This window comes from Stylophora pistillata, chromosome 8 (assembly GCF_964205215.1).
Source record: "Stylophora pistillata chromosome 8, jaStyPist1.2, whole genome shotgun sequence".
Taxonomy (NCBI): domain Eukaryota; kingdom Metazoa; phylum Cnidaria; class Anthozoa; order Scleractinia; family Pocilloporidae; genus Stylophora; species Stylophora pistillata.
In genome coordinates, this window is record NC_142526.1 from 962,501 (window position 1) to 980,387 (window position 17,887).

The following is a 17,887-nucleotide window of genomic DNA, read 5'->3' on the forward strand; positions in this document are numbered from 1 at the left end:
TGTTGGCCTTTTCTTTTAATGACAATTCTGAAAAGCCTTCCACGTCAATCTGGCTCAAAAAGGTCGCAATTTTTTCTTTTTGAGCCGCTCAGACGCTTTACTTCGTCCCACCATTTCTTTAATTGGGGCTTCTTGTCTTAAATTCTGAATTCTCACTTCATAATATTTAGCTCTGCATGCCTTTCTTTCCCGGTTAACCAGATTTCGGAAGAACTTGAATTGGGCAGAGTCGGCGCCATATGATTTGAACGCTTTTTGTCTTTTCAGTATCATTGATTTCAGCTTATGGTCAATCCAAGGAGCGTCCACACTACAGGTGCGAATTTCTTTCTCAGGCATCAGAATATCAAGCCCTGTATGTACAGCAGCGTGGAAAATCAGAGCGCGCGCTTTACTTTAGTTATGTTACAATTCTCTTTTGATCCATTGTTGCGTCAGTATCTCACGCACTGTTAAGATTCTCTTTAGATGGATCGTTACGTCAGTATCTCGAGCACTGGTAAGGTGATTCCTCGGAAAAAAGGTTATCGAAAAAATGTTTTTAAAGTTTCCTTGAATGTTCCCTACCAATGTCTGTTTCGAAAACTACAAAAAGATAGGTCACCGTACTTGTTTGAGAGATACGATGGGTCACACTTAAGCCCCGTCTACACGAGCAATTTTTATAAGGCAATTTTTATGTGGCAATTTTTATTTGCCCGTGTAGATGATGAGAAATTACCAATTTTTATGTGTCAACTGCATTTGCTGAAAAGCTGGCGTGTTAGTTTTTATGTGGCAAATAAAAATTGCCACATAAAAAATTGTCTGTGTAGGTGAGACGCCATATAAAATGTAACAAACGCACCTAAAGCTGCAACACGTCTGGCACGTCTTCTGACTTTCGCCATCTTGCCTTTTTCCTTTCCATGAGCATCTCCGCTGTGCAAAATTATTACTGACGCAAATTAACAACAAATATTTGTCGAGCCAGCTACATGGGCAAATAAAAAATGCCACATACAGTTGCCACATAAAAATTGCCACATAAAAATGATTTAAAGTACCCTAAGAATATAAACTAGATTTTAAAGTGTTCCTGCATTTACATTAAGATGCAAAATATTAGAAATTCAGGGATGTAAAATTGCGTTTCTTTATTAGCAACAGATCTTTTTCACAGTTGACGACAATGATGTTAAACATTTGTCACAAATGCAGAGCAAAGAAAATTTTCCGCGTTACCCGTTTAGTTTTGATCTCTAGCTGTTTTCAATTTCGCCGAGTCCGAATGCACTAGCAACTGAACTACAGAAATCGTGTTTACAAGCAAAGCCATAACTAGATTTAAAAGTGACAAGCGCTCTGCTAGTAGCATTCTCAAATGCGTTTGTACAGAGATTTGGGAAAAATGAAAGTAACAGTAGCCCAAAAAACACTTGCCACGCGCTTTGGACAAAGCTAAGAAAAAAAGCACTGCTGTAAAAGCGCAGCGCTGCAGGTGTGATGAATCTCTTTAGACTACGACAAACAAGGTTATTAGGACTGAAAAAGATCGATAGAACCGTGGGAATTGATCATGGTTTTGCCATACACCTGTTTCTTCGGCATTATGTCAAACAAAAGACCTCAAAGCGAACGGGCAGTGACACGTGTCATGGTGATACCCACACGTGTGCGATGAAATGATCAAATGTTCAAGAGTACAATCGCGCACGCGTGGACAATGGTCGCGTGTTCAATCTGTTGTTTGAGGCATAAACAATCCGTGGGAAAGACGAAATCGCAGCTTGGACTCTGACTAGAAGATAGAAAAAGAAAAAAACCGTTATTGGACTTATCATACATGAATGATTACAAAAGAAAAACAAAAAAAACAAGCGAAACTGCGAGTTATCTATGAACGCTGGAAGTTTCATACTGTTGTGTTTCCAGAAGAAAATCCATCCCCCGAAGGTGAAAATTAAAAATACGGATTTCAAGAAAATAAGATTAAACGCATAACTTATTTCTACTCTATTGAATTGAGAGGGTGAATTCGTTTTCCCATGAAATGTAAGCCACTCTTCATTTCATTCTCTTCCGAGCTGATGTGCACAAATCAGAGATCTGAAATCAAACAAGCTACAGTCATCATGATCTTTCTAACTTTAAAGTCCGAATTGCTGTTTCTTTTTTTCGGAACAGTTTATTTTCATTTTGCATCGAATTCAGTCCTCACTGGCTTGTAACGGACAAGGAACGTAAGAGAAGTCTAAAAATTCCCACGCTTGGTCACAGTTAGAATTCGGTGACACCAGTTATAATTTTCAGTTTTTGTTGTGCACATGGTGGTTTAATTGATTCCTTTATCAGGCGACGCGAATGAAAGACAACACCAGCTGAAAGATATATCGCTAAGACGCGGCCGCAAAAAAGCCAAATGCTAGCAGGCTTTTGCGGGTATATCAATTCGCGAGGGCGCGAAAACGAGATTGGCTAAGGTAAACGAAAACAATAACACACCTGCCACGCGAATATAGAGTAAACAACTGCACACGTGGCGTTAATTACAATTGAGATACATAATTAACATGCTCGGGTTCAGATCAAACATTCGTGGGGTTCATTAACGTTGATTTAATTACGTTTCAGTTGTGAGTCGAAGGATAAAAAAATAAGCTGAAAGAAAAAAGCGCCAATTTAAATTGCCTCAAGTGGGCAGTTGAATGTTTCATGAGGAAAATAATTTGTTTGGTTTTTCTGTTTTATACGCTGCTCTTGATGAATTTCAAGTTTAGAAACTTCTTTTTGTTTTGATTTGTTAAGCTTTGTGCTAGGCTTGTTTATTGAAACTAGGATAATACGATCTCTTGATTGAAACAAAGTGAAATTATTCTTTTGTGCGAAAGACTAGATCCATGTTTGTGCTGGGAGCGCAGAGGTAAAATCGCCCGCGATGGTTTACTTGTGCTTTGCTGGTGGATTCGTTACCCTTTCTGTGAAAATTTGTTGATTCATCAGCAGAAGTCCTAAGACGGGAACATAAGGTGAGATTTTCTGCACTTAAAGAACAAAAACAAAACAGAATTTAGTTCTCAAGAGGCTGGCTCTCCTTGAGTTTCAAACCCAAACGTTGGTTAACAAGTGCATGTACCGGAGACCGTTGCGGCAAATTCCAATCAAACAAATTGAGCAAAAGAGATCTCATAGCGCTCTGTCAACTACGTTCGTTTGACGATAACAGAGATTTTGTGTGTTTATATCAGATGCAAGGATGACTGTTCTTTATTGAAACCCTTCTTTTAAATCGTCTAATTTTTGTTATATTGGCTTTGCGATATCCAGTCATTCAAAAGTGTGAACTCTATCAGTTTTGTATGCGTGTTATCAATATTTCTGAATTGTATGAAAATAAAATGCCTTTCACGTACAGTTGATGGATGGCTTTGGACCTTTCACCAGAGGATTTGTGCTGAAAACTTAGGAGAGGAAAGAAATATTTCAAGTTTGGTTGAGATTTTTTTAATGAAATGGCCTACGCTGACGTTATACAGGCGAAATTTATGCAGCGTTTGATAGCATATCACTTTAACGACTTCAAACCTAGAAGGACTAAAACACATCAGAACTTTGCAGAGCGTCTGGTCGCGGGCGCCAGCTAGCTCCATTGATTAATTACAATTTTTTCTTGACAAAGCCGATAAAATTGCCAGCAAACTGATGAGGCGAGGTTCATCAGCCGGAGAGTGTGTATCTATGAAATGTCAAATATCTGAGCAAAACTGACATTTCAAGGAGTCTAAGTAGTTGGGAGTCTTTAAATAGAGTTTATTTCGGAGTTAGAAAAGAGAGATTGTTTTCTATCTAGCTGGAAAAGATCTTACAAATCCACCAAATAAATTTGGTTTCCACTACCATTTGCCCGATCAAAGTTAAGTTACAAAGTTAAGACCGAAGAGAAAACATATATCTTTGTGTTACATCTTGCCATTGTTAACTGTAAAAAGCTGTCTTTCAAAGTTTTGCACGCGCTTTTATTCACTCACCAGAAAGTCTCTAATGAGCATTAACACCTTTGAATGGGCAGGTCACGCTCGCTGCAGAAAAGACTTGAATACAATTTCCGGAAATAACTTCTCGTGGTGTTGATGGCTTCAGGCTACATACTGTTTATTTAGCAAAACAATACTTTGCACTCATGTTTGAAATCTTTAATTAGCGAAAATACACAGCAAAATCAAAAATGTACTCCAAGATATTTACGCATTCTACGGCCATCGATGGTTTTGCAATTCAATTATATGTCAGACAAACCAGGCAGGCTTCAACAGCTCAGGTCTTTGGTGCTAATTCAAGTTTCCATGGGCCGCAAAAACATTGTTCTTAATTTTTGAATCGTTAGACGAAAGGCAAGTGTTTGGCCACAGAACTGACCGGTGCTTTCGTCTCATTATAATCGATTGAAATTATGCTTCTCAAGGCAAATGAGAAGCGTTGTTTTCAGCAGCCTAAGGGTTATTTCTCAGCTGCGTGAATGTATTACCCAGCTGCCTTTGAGAAAGGAACGCTCCCTTCATATTCAAATAATACTGAGAAATGTTGTTATTTCAGATTGGGGCCAATCGGGCTTGAAAATATTCTGAAGATGCGGAGAAATTCAAGTGTCCACTTTAAATTGGCGACGAGAAGGTTGAGCACTCTTTCAGAATAACCAAAGTGAATGTAGAAAACCGAAAAATAAGTTCAAACACTTGAATAGCACGATGCAGAGCACTTATCATATACGAACTAAGTCACCAACGAGTTTTCTTTAACCTCTACGAGCGGAACAGCGCAAAATCGCAACTTTCGACATACGGCTTTGAAAATGATAACATAAAACATTCTTATTATTTGCGTTTTCTTAAAAAGAAACTATTTGCAAAATTGGTGCCTCAAAATACTTTGAAACGGCCAATTATATAAAAAAAATTCTGTTTGTAATAGACTTCTATTTCATAATATTGTTTTTGTAGAACAGTGAAACAATTATGCACAGTCTCGTTAGCCAGTAGTATAGTATCAAAAATTTCCAGCATCTTAAAGGAAAAAATTCTATTCAAACTTTTATAAAAAAGGAATTCGTTCGACAGTTTTGTTGCTATTCGTTTTAGGATAATGCCTTTAATTACCGGAGAATTAAATAAAAGGGTTTCTGTATCGTTTTCTTTGTTCAGATTAACAACTGTAGCAAAAATAAAAAAAAAAAAGAAATAAGTTTAGCGAATGAGCAACAGGTGAATCGAACAGCTCTCTCCTGGTGAGGAAAAGTTTTACAAATTTTTCGCTTTGCTAGACGAACATAGAACTAAGTAACTTAGGACGCTAGTGGCGGATATTGCAACAAAGGTCGTTAATAAGGCGCACGCGAGAGAGCTAGTATTGCTAAATACTTTCAAAAATTCTACCGCAATTGCACATTTCATGTCATTTTCTATTTTAGCGATAAGTGGATATCTCAGTATTTGAAGTAAATAACATCGTATGGATACCGGTAAAAACAACAACATTTATAACACTCGCTGGATTTTTTAATGTTTCCTTTTTTTTTGGGATTTTATTAAAAGTCAAACATGATCTATTTGCTTTCAAACACGACTAAACCGCAAAAACCCATCAAAGACGTTAATTTCGCGTGTGAACTAAGGCGTGACAAAACGCACTTACAGTATTGTCAATGGCTTTTTCGGTCCATTGTCAGAGCACGTTTTAAAACATTGCATTTCAATGAGAAAAGTGCCTTAAACTTTCTTTTGACTACAGCGCAAGTCCAAAGACGCTTGAGCGACTAAGATAAAGTCTTTGTTTTTGTTCTGTGACATTTTGAGAGAAATCGCCGCCTGATCGCCTGCAGCAACGTTTGCATATCGTTAAGCCCAACGCTCTTTGTCTGACGGTGGCAACCAAGTCAAACCAGTACCTGAAATTTTAATCTCGCTGTTCGGAGAAAGGACCGTTTGGGCGTTGAAGATTTCTATTGGAGGGCTTTGCGAGGAAACAACAACAGAAAGTTTATTGCTTAGAGAGGAGAATTTTTCTCTTAAATACAAGAGATCTCTAAAGTCAACTCTGAGCTATATTGACCGCTCGTGGCAACTTAAAAGGTATGATACAATTTTTCTTGTCCGAATCTTTCGGTACATTTTTAGTACAGATGTCTTGTTTACTCTGCGTATTTGCAGCAAAGTTCGAACGTTGATTCCTGGAGTTTTTCGACTGCGAAATTTATTTAGCTGTGTAAATGTCTTGTAAGGCTTTTTTCGTCTTTGAATAGTGTTTTTTAACTCACGCTGACTTACATAAATCGAACGGAAAATTAGCGACTCTTAATTACAACTTAAAGTCAAGTAAATTTGGCACGATTTTCGAAGCCAAAAAATATGGGATCAGAAACTTTATAACGCATTAAGTGAAAAGCTTTTCTTGGGGGTAAAGAACCTATATTTGTTCAAAGATCTTCCGTGTATTTTGAGGTTTGTGCTCTCTACTAAGACATTCGCTCTGATCTTTTTAGCATTTGGATACGAAATCGTTATTGTTGTTTTACAAACTTCCTCCCGATGAAGCTCAGATCGTAATAAACTTCGATTTCTCGCCGGGGTTCTGTGGAAACATTGAGGAAACATTTGTGCTAAAATTTTCCCACACTGACAGACCAATATTTGCAACTGAAATTATAAATATTCCAAGGTTCACTGACTTTTCGCAAGCAACCAGGCATGAACTACAAAGAATACAATAGAATCTTTTATACAAATCTAAGCTGTCGGCCAAATGGTCTAATAGAAGCAAAAAAATTAACCGATTCGACACCACTTAGAACGTGGTTCGGCTCTTTCGTTAAACATTTGTTATGGAATCGAGGGCTTGACATGATCACAACGGTTCGAGTGCAAATGAAACAAATCTTCAAGCCATATTTGTCAGTTTTAGTTGGAAAGGTGTTAAACAGGTCCTTTGCTGTATGTTTGATGCTCAAAACCTTTTGGACCGTTGGTTTGATCGAAATACCAAAAATAACTCCACAATTTGCGAGTTCTGAACAGGAAAGCTCTTTTAACCTTTCATTTTGATAAGGGTTAAACACTATGGGAAAGAAAGAAAAGAAAAAAAAACAAAACACAAATATAGATGCAGGTTAGAGAAGGTATCATTAAGAGCATCAATGATCTTTTAAGTTTAAGACACAAGTGGAAATGCCAGAGAATAACTAGGAACTTAAAGTGGAAAAAAGAAGTACGCCTCAAATTTTGACATTTGAAATATTGTCTTTTAACTCAAGGGTGAGGTATTGCTCTACTTTTACTCAGTTCAAGTACAATTCAAATCTAAAGCTCCTCTGAGATAAAAACATTAACAAAAAAACCTGATTTCATGCTAAGCGCTTGAGTTATCGTCGCTGGGAAATGTAAGCGAAGTCAGCCCGAGTGTATGGCTTTTCTCAGTGAGTCAGTGGCAGCGGAGTTAACTTAAGCCAATTCTTAATCCTCCGCCGAAAAAATATATTGAAAACCCTTAGCCAAAGAAATTAACATCATTTCTCTTATCAAGTTGTGTAATTTGCATCGATCGTTGCTTCTGTTCGTATTTCCCATCCTTCTATGCTTTTACGCCCCATATTTCCTGTTCATGAGAGGTAAAAAGGAAAAAAGAAGCTTCGGGCGCCGGAAACTAGTTTGTACGTCCTGTCGCCTAGACTCCGTGGCTGAGTATTGTCTATTTGTGACAGGGATGGAAAAAATCGCTCAATCTCCATTGCTCACTTATATAGTGATAGCTTTCAGCTGATTTCAGTACATTGGGTTATCATAGATAGGCACTTGTCGACGGCAAACCTTTGAAGTGAAGTACATTTGGTTACGTACTGGTGATTGAAATTCCCTTTCTCAACCAGGTACGGACACCCCTTTGAAATTTCCGGTTATTCCTTACTGGGGAGTTTTAATAGTGAATCAATTCACCACACAGCCTACTGCTGCGGCCAACTGTTTTACATTCAAGACTTTTACAAAGGCACAAAGAAGTTTACAGCTGTGAATATTCGTGGGCGAATATTGGTAATCACGCAACTCTGAGGTAGAGCTAACGTGATGGCGCTTTATCAAACATCTAATAACTGAACCACAACTGTCATTGCATAAATCTCTGAGTTAGTTTTCACCAGCTGCCACTGAAGGTTGCACTGAATGCGCAGAAATTGAATGAGATCAAAACAAGCTGCTGAACCAAAGTAAAAGATAGTTAGAACTTCGCTGGCCTCAACGTAAACATAAGCACTATGATACGTTCTATATTGCGTTTATATCGCTGTAATTCACGAAATGTTTCTGTTAAGAAATTGATACATCCTTTGGCGGCATTTTCTTCCTATTGTGGTTGATCAATACCAGAAAATTTTATTTTTAGTGGCAACTGACTCCATTCTAAAATAACTTTGTTCATTAATTCATACCACCCTGAGCCAAAACACGCTCTCACGCGAACCTACTTTATAATATTGGGATGAAAAGGGCGCCATATTGGTTAGTGTAAACTTCAAAGTTTTCTTTACCATTAAGGAAAATGTCGTCTTTCAGATGACAAGGATTTTCACAAGGAAGGCAAGTGACCAGTTTGCAGTTTTTATAAACAATCGTACAGTATTTTTAGGGAAAACTTTTTCACTGAGTATGGAAATAAATCTGGGGTAAGACCGATTTCGCATCGGTTCGCTTCGTAGGTGGTTTAGGAAACTCACTCTTTCTTCTCAACCAATCAGATGAAAAGTAAGTTCAGCTCGTGTTTCCCGTGCTAATGCCGATTACATGTATGTACTAGTCTCTAGCAGCTTTCTCTTCTGCTCCGATTGGTTGTTCACGACTTTGCAACTATCAAGTTTGGTTTCAGGATATTTAGTTGAAAAGCGCTCAAACAATTGATTTTTCTCAAGCAACTGTCCATGGAAGGTGCGTAAGAATGATATCACCACCGAAAAAACTCAAATCCAAGTGTTGTGATTATTTGTAAATCTGATGCCTACTTAAGTAGATCGAATCAATAAGAGACAAGATGAACCTTTGTTCATCAACTTCAGCAACAAAATAGACGCCTCCACAATTATACCTTGGAATAAATCATACAGATAACAAAAAGGTTTCAAACGTCGACATTTTTGGTTCGATGAAACAGAGGATGTACCCAGTAACTTCTTGAAGTTGTCTCTTCAGTCAAAATTATAGATCGTATTGCTTTCACTAAGCATGAAGGTAGCCGGTTTAGTTCACGTGTTCAATATAATTAACCTTAGGGCGAGTGTTTTTCAATTGGACTCTGAATTCCAGTTTTGACTAAGCCTTTGAATAAAGAATTTGATTTTTTTTAACTTCATTCTTGGCACTCAGTTCAATGTCTTTTTGTTCATAAACTAACTTTCTTCAAGTTATTTATAAGGTGACATCTGTCGTTTTGACTTTAAAATTATATTCGCTGACTCTGTCAGCCAATGCAAATGGTCTTCCTTAAAAGCAGCTGACTAGTTTCTTTCACATCTGACGATCCATTTCCTTCCCATAGGCCACCGGCGACTTTATCTGCATCTTCTCAAAGAGACCAGAGCGTCTTCTATTAGCTATCTACCTGTTATTTTTTTTCATCCATCTCCTTTCATTTTCTTCTGGTTGCTCTTCAACATTTTCTCAGTGCGGTTTCATTGATACGTTAATCATTTAAATGTTTCCTTTATGACTGACAATTTTGCTTTAATTTACAGTCTCCCAGGTCGTAACACCCTTTTCCTGTTTCACTGAACTGTGTTTGTCTCCATCATCCGTGTCATATTTTATTAATCAGTTTTGTTACCCATTCAAGTTCAAGCCAGTTAAACAAAAGCCACAATCTTTTTCATCTCGGTAAGATCAAACAAGTAAGTCATTCTAAGTTTGGCCCTTATTTATTTTTGAGTAAACTTGTCTCTTTGGATATAGAATTTATCCTGCATTTAGCAAACCACGTTACCGGATGCCTAAGAACCTTTAGAGCCGTCCGTATCTAAAATAATTTGAGCCACACCTTGACACTGAATTGTGTTTTTGGGTTATCTTATTTGTTAAGAGTCTCAATTTTTCTTTTTACATTCAAGATCATGTACTGTAACGCTAGCCTTAAGAACTTGGCAGACTGAAGTAATCTTCATAATTCTGATAGAAAGCTTTAGACAAAGAACGACATATACTGATGAGAAATGAGCTGAGCTTAATTGGCCAGCTCGTAATTTTCGCGCTAACTTTTTTTGATTCAAACTGGATAAGTTGATTGTCAAAGAATGGTTAGAAACGATGGTAATTTGATTCTTGTAGATGACGAAATCCGGTTGTCTATCTTTTTTTAGGCTCTCGTGACGCCTCAGGGGTAGTTTATCACCGGGCTAAACTGAACCGGTTGACTAGCTCCTAAAACCGCAAAGATCGCCCAGGATGTAAAATTCACTACCTTCTTTGACTTCCTTCCCACACTTGTTTGTTTTGTTTCCGGGCGAGGCGAAACCGCGGCGCTGCCTGCTTCTGAAATAACGAGTCAAAACAACGGTTCCTATGACCTCTCGCTGTGAATACTGATGTGGTTTTCAAATCGGTCGCGTGTGTGTTAGCAGGTTTGCAAGATTTTTATCTCTTTGACCTGAAGCAAAATTGAAAGCTTAGCACGCGGCAAGTTGCTGGTAAGTTACGCAAAGAAAGCTTTTGAAGTGAAAATATCTCCGACAGTTCGTATTGCAAACCACACAATATGAATTATGAACCCTATTCGAACAAATTAAGGAACAGCTGTAAAATGAGAAAACAGTTGTAACGAATTTGTAGTTTTTTTTTTTTTTCATCAACCCGCATACCAAAAGTCTTATTGAACTATTCTTAGTTTCGGTCAGTTTTTGTTAGCCAGCTTTGATTTTTTAACTTCTGATGATAGAATGCTGAACACATTGCCAGTGTTTAGACACACCTATGTTTTGCTTCGCTTACTAAAAATACTGCAAACCTAAAAAACAAGTCTGAGTAAGCGGTAGCAAAATCCTAATTGAAACTTGAATCAACTTTAAAAATCTCGAGCCAGCTTTCACTAAATTTATTTACACTAATTTACCTGCTTGGATATTTATACCTGCATATAATGTCGTGCATAAATCTTCCTTTGAAGGAATCTTGAGTAAATTTATTTCAGTGTCCTGTGCATGCAAGATGGTACGTATATTGATTAGAAATGACTTTCTTTCCAGATGTGAGCTTGTAAAGTTTAAGCGACTTATGGTCATTTAATGAAGACATCCTCTTAAAAGTGAATTCGCTGGTGCAAGTGCATGTCTGAACAAATAAACCACCGGAAATGGCTTTGAAGTAACAGTTTCGAGAACTATTAGCACACGCGGGCAGCGAACTTACACACAGTCGATCGCGTTGACTTTAGGCTACAATGGCTTTCCGGTGTTGGAAAATAGCTTAGGAGTCGCGGTAACCTAGATGATAGACGACTTAACTAAATGGAAGAAGTAAACGCAAACGAAGAATGAGAAAGAAAAAGATTTCTATCATCTTTGCAGAAACGTACGCAAACAAATTACTAAGAGTTTCATTTGGTGGATTAAAAAAAAAAGTGCGTACTTTTGCTACACTGGCTGGAAGTTGTACATTGATCTTGTACATTACCGGGAGAAATTTAATTTTTGTGCCTTTCTGTCGATGTTTTTACCGAGGTCGTCATACTAGAGTAAAAAAATACTAAATCTGATGTACTATGAAGTGTACGGATAAAGAATAACTAACGAAGACTTTAACAAAACTCTTTTACACATTGTAATCTCGTGTCTCTCTTGCATGAAAATTGCAGCATTTTCTATTTCAGCAAGCTTCGGAAAGTAACATAAGCAATACTTGTGTACTAAATTCCGTTAGTTTATTGTTAGTTGGTTACAAGTTTTACTCTTAATCTAGGCCCCCAGCGTTTGTTTATGGAAATTGCCTCTGGAGATAATTAAATCGCTGCGCGAGTAAATTGAGATAAGTCAAGACAATTCGATTTACCCAAGAGACTTGAGCTACAATTGCAGCCGATCTGGTTGAAAATTGCTAAATACGATTTTTTTACGCGTACAATTAAAACTGCCGAGCGAAATTAAATTTTCACTTTCAAATGTAAACTTTGCCCGACCTTTCGGTTATCTTCTGCCACCATATTTGCTTTTCCCGCGGGACACAATGGAGCTCTCGCACATCAACAACAATGTATTGTTGACGATCTGCAAACATTCGCAACCTGTAAAGTGGTACCAAAGCCCCTTTCAATCAAATCCAGGCTGTTTTTGCATAGCTAATGTGACGCGTTTATTAAATGGCATAGACGCGACGAAATTTGGAGCGAAAGGTTTTTTGGTCGATCACCGGATGAAACGCGAACGTGAAATCAGCAAGGAAAGGTATTGCACGTAGCAACGTATGAATTAGATTTCAGATTACCTAGATAGTCAAACTTGTTTCCGTTGGTGTAGATTATTAAATTCCTTGCGGAGAAGTAGTGCAGCTAAGGAAACAAGCCTTGTAATCAGTTCATTTGACCCGCGTGTGCATCAAGGGCAAAAACTACAGAACATCTGCCGGTGGCAAAGAGTCAAGTTTCATGAGTTTTGATTACATTGCGGTCAGGCGTACGAACTTTTTATCAGCTTCAAAACACGTATTCCATGGCAGTTTCTTTTTTCTTTCCTCTGGTAGGAGACCTTGAATGAATTTGGCAGTGTGCCGTACCGTGCAGGGCCTGTTGTTACAGGAAAACAAGACGCGGACGCTAGGCCTGTGACTCAAGTCAAGAGCTGTCATTTCGGGAAATCGGTAAGTTTCGTGCGCTTTATAACAAGAAGCAAAAATAAACCATTCGCTGCGTTTTTCACCGTACACAATTCAAAACAAAAAGTATAACATTCTTGCGGTCGCAAACTTCAAAACAATTCATTCTTCTTGCAGCTTTTTTCATTCACAAGCACAGCGAGTTTAACTTAGACAATTGATTATGCTGTATGTCAAAGTTAAACTAATCCACGACAATACATTATTTTAATCTTCTATGAAGTACTAGGCTTATTCAAGGCATGGCATAATTTCTGAGAATCAGACATTCTCGGTTTGAGCCGGAATGTCTTTTAAGTCATAATTACTCTACGACCATTACTGTTATCGTGGCTTGTAAATATCTAGTAAACTTCATTCTGAAAAAACCCTAACCTGTTCGATTAATTGCTTAAAATTGATAATTGTATGAGCAAAGTCAAAGCAAATTATAGTAGTGAGAGAGGAGTTGAAAACAATTCTGCCATGTGGGATTTTTGGCAAAATTTAAAGGTCCTCTTCACTGTAACGAAAAAGTCCGATATTTGGCTCTCAAATCTCTTAGAATGAACAAAGATTTTAAGCATTCTAGATTATTCTGTGTCAAAGGAACTAAAATTTTTATTGTAAATGTGGAAAACAGATGATAGCCACTGTGAACAAACAGCGTACAGCTTTCACAAAGTATCCGACCATTCAGAAACTTTATTTCATCAGCAGGGGAAATTTGCGAGCTGTTAGTACAAATCATTATCCGGACTAGAGTATTGCCTTTTAAACGAGCAAAATTTGCTTCGTTAAATGTCCAGCGACAAGGCTACTTAAAAGAAATGTGTTGAAAGGTTTGCTACACTTAACTATTCAATCATTTCAGATTTTCGAAAACAACCATTCATCTCAATGGCGCGTGGAAGAATAAAGATAATATTTTTAGATCAACATTCATAGCAAGAGCCACGCTCTCGTAGAGTAACGGCTCATTTTTCTTGTATTTTTCTTCAGTTCGCAGACTATTTGAATTGTAATCACACACTTGTAACCGCTACAAATACCAGCTCAATTTCTAGAATATTTGTTTTTTCAAAGTTGGGAGTCCACAGAAACCCAAAACTTGAGGTCAAACACAGGAAATCAAGTCAAGAATAGAGAGAGCTTGGCAGGCCTTAAACCTGTCATCAGTGAATACTGATTACTTCGCGTTACAACTGCTCTAAAGGGGCGAAATGTTTATTTTGTAAAGTGGATTGCTGTTTTTGACCGCCTTTTTCATAAATTACTCTACCAGCGTTTTGCTTATGCTGCACGACATCAGGGAAAGTTTACTTTCGGTCTTTTCTGTAAACTCATTCCAGTATCACGCACGACTTAGGGCAGATTAGTGTAACGTTCGAGAATATTCAAGCATTAATATAAAACGCTTGAAAAGAAAGGTTTCTTAAGCAAGATCGCAATACCTGCTAGGAAAATACAAGGTTTTTCGGCTCGTATTATGGTAAACCACTGAAGGGAAATAAATTTCTAAATCTGTTTCTGTCAAATATCCCAGCGTTTGAAGTAGATTTGAACAAAGCAGCGTGCATTGATAACACATCAATGATTATAGATGAACTATACTCACGTTATCTTACCGACAGTCCAGCTATCAATTACTATGTCATGCCGCTTTCTACAGAGGTTCGACATGCCTTTTTTAGAGAAAAGACTTATCGCTTTCATCTCCAAGATTTCTGATAACAGCTACTGGGCTAAAAATAAAAAAATGAACTGTCAAGGTTACGTCGTGCTCTCTCTAGCTGTAAGGCTAAGCGGTAAACCTTTTGTTTATCGATGCCTTTTCATCCAAGCAATTTTCCGAATTCTTTAGAAGAAAAGTTTCCGGTGCTACAAACGCCTGCACATTTTACAAGAGCAAGGAAACATCATATTTTTGGAATCTATAACTTTAATTTTCTTACGTGATTGAGCTGCTCACTTTAGGAAATAAATTTTGCATTGTATTTGAAATTATGAATCAATAAGCCTTGGGTGACGAACTCAGTTTTCACTGAAGAAAAGAGTAACCGGGACGTTTTCTTCGTAAACAACTGACAGAAATCAAAGTCCGACTTTTAAACATGTTAAGACAAGTGATTTTTTTTTTTCCGACGAGTGGAATATCTGTTCAATCAAACACGTAATTGCTTCCCTTTCGTTGGAGGGTTTAGTTTCTTCCTCTCGTTAAGAAAAAGATCTTTAGTTTTGGTATTCTGGTTTTCTATGTTTCTACTTTTATTTCGTTCCATCCGATCTAACCTCAGCAACGCTATTACGAAAGTTAGTATCGAGCAAAAAAATGAATTCCGGTTGGTTTGGTGAACTATCGGAATCAGATCATTTGACCTCGGGAAGGAATTATTAATTCAATTTAAGTCTTGAACAGTAAAGCTATTGGAGTACGGAAACTCTTACAAAAGACGGAATAAGACGACATTTAGCCTCAAGAGGGATTACACAAAGTAAAGGTCTTTAACTATGAGTGATATGATGCGAAATATCAGTCCAAAATTGAGCGAGGTGTCGATATTGAAAAACTTCAACAACGGAGTTTCCTCTACGCAGTACCTTAAGTCACAATCAAACTATATCATTGAAAATTTGGGTACTTGATCCTATGAAACCAGTTTTGATGGTTGGAAATTATTGCAAGTGTTACATCAGGTACAAAAACTGCTTTGTATTCTTACAAAAATTGAAAGCAGTCAGTTCGAGAGCAAAAAAATTGTCTTCACCTAACCGAAAAAGTAGGAAACAAGACTCCTCAAAGTTGAATACTAACTTATGCTTGAAATTTATAGTAAGCAAAATTCCATTCTGCTTCCTTCCCGAATACATGCGCGCTCTTGAACTAATTATCTGAAACCACAAATAAAGTGGCTTTGTAAGTAAATTAAAAGAAATTCTTAACGCGTTGTGAAATACTTTACCAATCACATATTTTTTTATCTCCCAGTCCTTGTAGGAATTTCGTTTATTTCGCAGGTTATTGCAAAAATTCCTTTGTTTGTTGCATCGAACACATAATAAGTTGCATTGTAATTCACACTTTCGACGAAGGCAACATAGGTTTATGTAGTCAGCTGTGAAAAACCTTTTTCAATTAGGGGTTAATCAAATTTGTAGGCAGAAATCACTGAACATTTACATCCGATCTGTGGCACAGATTAAGCTGCTTTATTGAGGAGTAAGCACATTTAAAGATGTTGAAAAAACACAAAATGCAATAAACTCCACTAAACTTCATCGGCGGGAAACTTTGATGTCGCGGGAACAGACCTTGTTGCAGTTTTCATTTCAAATTGACTAAAGATTGGACATTCCATAGAAAGAAAGGCGCTCGATTGGATAAAAAAAAAAAGCCAAATTCTTCCTTTAACTTATTTTGCCGAAAAAGAAAAAGCATAGTCGAAAATGTCGGTATATCAAACGGGAAATGAGCTAAATCAGCAGTCTTTCTATCAACTTGTCAAATACCAAAGGAAATTGTTAATTACTTAGAAGAACTATTGTAAAAAAGTTTCAATAAACCACATCAGAATAAAACAAATGAGCTGTCCGAATAAATCTGGTTCGCATAGGCAAGAGAGGGATTCCTTGCCTTTCGGGAATGAAGAGAATTGGGCGTTTCCACTTCTTTTCAACGCTTACTTACCCACGAAAGCCACACAAAGGGACACTTTGATTTAACGGAAGATACTCGGCCGGATAAAGCGGTTCTAACATTGTGTTGGATGTGTATATAAGTGAGGGGGCCCCGTACATCACCCGCCGATGGACTTCTGTGTTTTGTGTCTGACTTCAACAGGGGTGTTTCTTTTTATTCGTCGGACAAAGTGAACATACACTAACTATGGCACAAGCAGCTTTTGAAAGCCTTCAGAGAAATCTATACTGTAGTTTTGTAGTCTTGAGAATTCGATCGTATTCCGAAGTCATGTAAGGAGTTTTTGATTTCTCAACACGAGTGTACAGCTGTACACGTGGTATGAATTATGTTCACACAGGGTCCTTTCTTTTCAAGTTCTCCGCTGCAAAGTCTACAAATGCCATAATTGGGATGAGATTTGTCTATTCAGCCTTGCACTTAACCTTGCCGCACCGATTGCTGGGCCTGCATTTCACGCAGTCAGTGCTTCACCTAAATGATACAAGTCGTTTGTTAATTTGTACTCCTTAAAATTAGGATGAACGGTTAAAACCAATCGTGAGAATCTTGATTTTATGATATTACGAACTGAAAAACTCTGACTGGTTCGCCTCATTCACTCCAGTGATGTCTGTAAACCATAACTCAACTGAAATCCATCCCAAAGCCAATAAATTTTTAAATCGTATTTTAAATGCCGGATAGTCTGTTACAAAAAGAAAAAAAAATAGAACAGCCATTAATCAGTTTCTTATCTATTGGATGTCATCCACATCTTTACCTCAGGCAGAATACTCGGTGAGGTTCACACAAACTCCATTTTCAAAAAATTTTTGGCTTTTCGATGGTTTTAACTCAAGTCCAGCCAAATCTGGACTGGATCGAATCGTGGAAAAAACTCCGAGGGAATGGGGGTGAGTAAACAAGATAAAAAACATTTGACCGATTATGAGTAATTCGAGAAATAGTTTTGATCATTATCAAGTGAAACTAAAAATAAAGTAGCTTGTCTAAAAAGATGCTCAAACAATGAATTAAGTCTAGATTGAATCTTCGTCAGGCAATTTGTACCATCACCGCAAGGAGCAATAAAGTGGTTGAAATCGCTGGAAAGTGCGGGAAACCTGCAGGAAAACCGCGAGAAGCCTGCGGGAAACCTGCGATCAAGGATGTGAGCCAGAAATACTCTTGTTCCAAGCTACGATTGCTCGGTTTAATTTGATTATATAACTGAGGAAGTTACTTAGGTCTAAGGAGAGAGATAGATATGGTATCGTTCCTAAACCTTGAAAATGATAGCACACTTTAACGGATTTGAAAAAAGTCCACTTAACCAGGAAGATTAGAGAAGCAAAAT

At 37.6% G+C, this 17,887-nt stretch overlaps 1 protein-coding gene and 1 pseudogene across 6 annotated transcripts in view; one reads left to right on the forward strand and one right to left on the reverse strand.

Annotated features, from left to right (window-relative positions):
• The window catches only part of LOC148724377 (uncharacterized), a 17,065-nt pseudogene extending 1,815 nt beyond the window's left edge, over positions 1–15,250 (reverse strand). Inside the window, exons 1-2 of the transcript XR_015990740.1 lie at positions 14,467–15,250; positions 1–1,780 (exon numbers count right to left, since the gene is read on the reverse strand). The exon at positions 1–1,780 is cut by the window's left edge and continues 1,815 nt beyond it. The product of XR_015990740.1 is annotated as an uncharacterized LOC148724377 (transcript). The remainder of the gene's footprint in view (positions 1,781–14,466) is intronic.
• LOC111346373 (uncharacterized) overlaps positions 2,661–17,887 on the forward strand; it is a 28,501-nt gene continuing 13,274 nt past the window's right edge. The window contains exons 1-3 of one of the 5 annotated variants that reach the window (XM_088730623.1): positions 5,691–6,104; positions 7,895–8,076; positions 12,738–12,854. The gene's annotated coding sequence lies outside the window, so the exon portion shown is untranslated. Of the gene's footprint in view, positions 3,009–5,690; positions 6,105–7,434; positions 8,077–12,317; positions 12,443–12,737; positions 12,855–17,887 lie in introns of those variants that run through there. The other 4 variants (XM_022953674.2, XM_022953662.2, XM_088730621.1 and 1 more) reach the window with 4 other exon arrangements.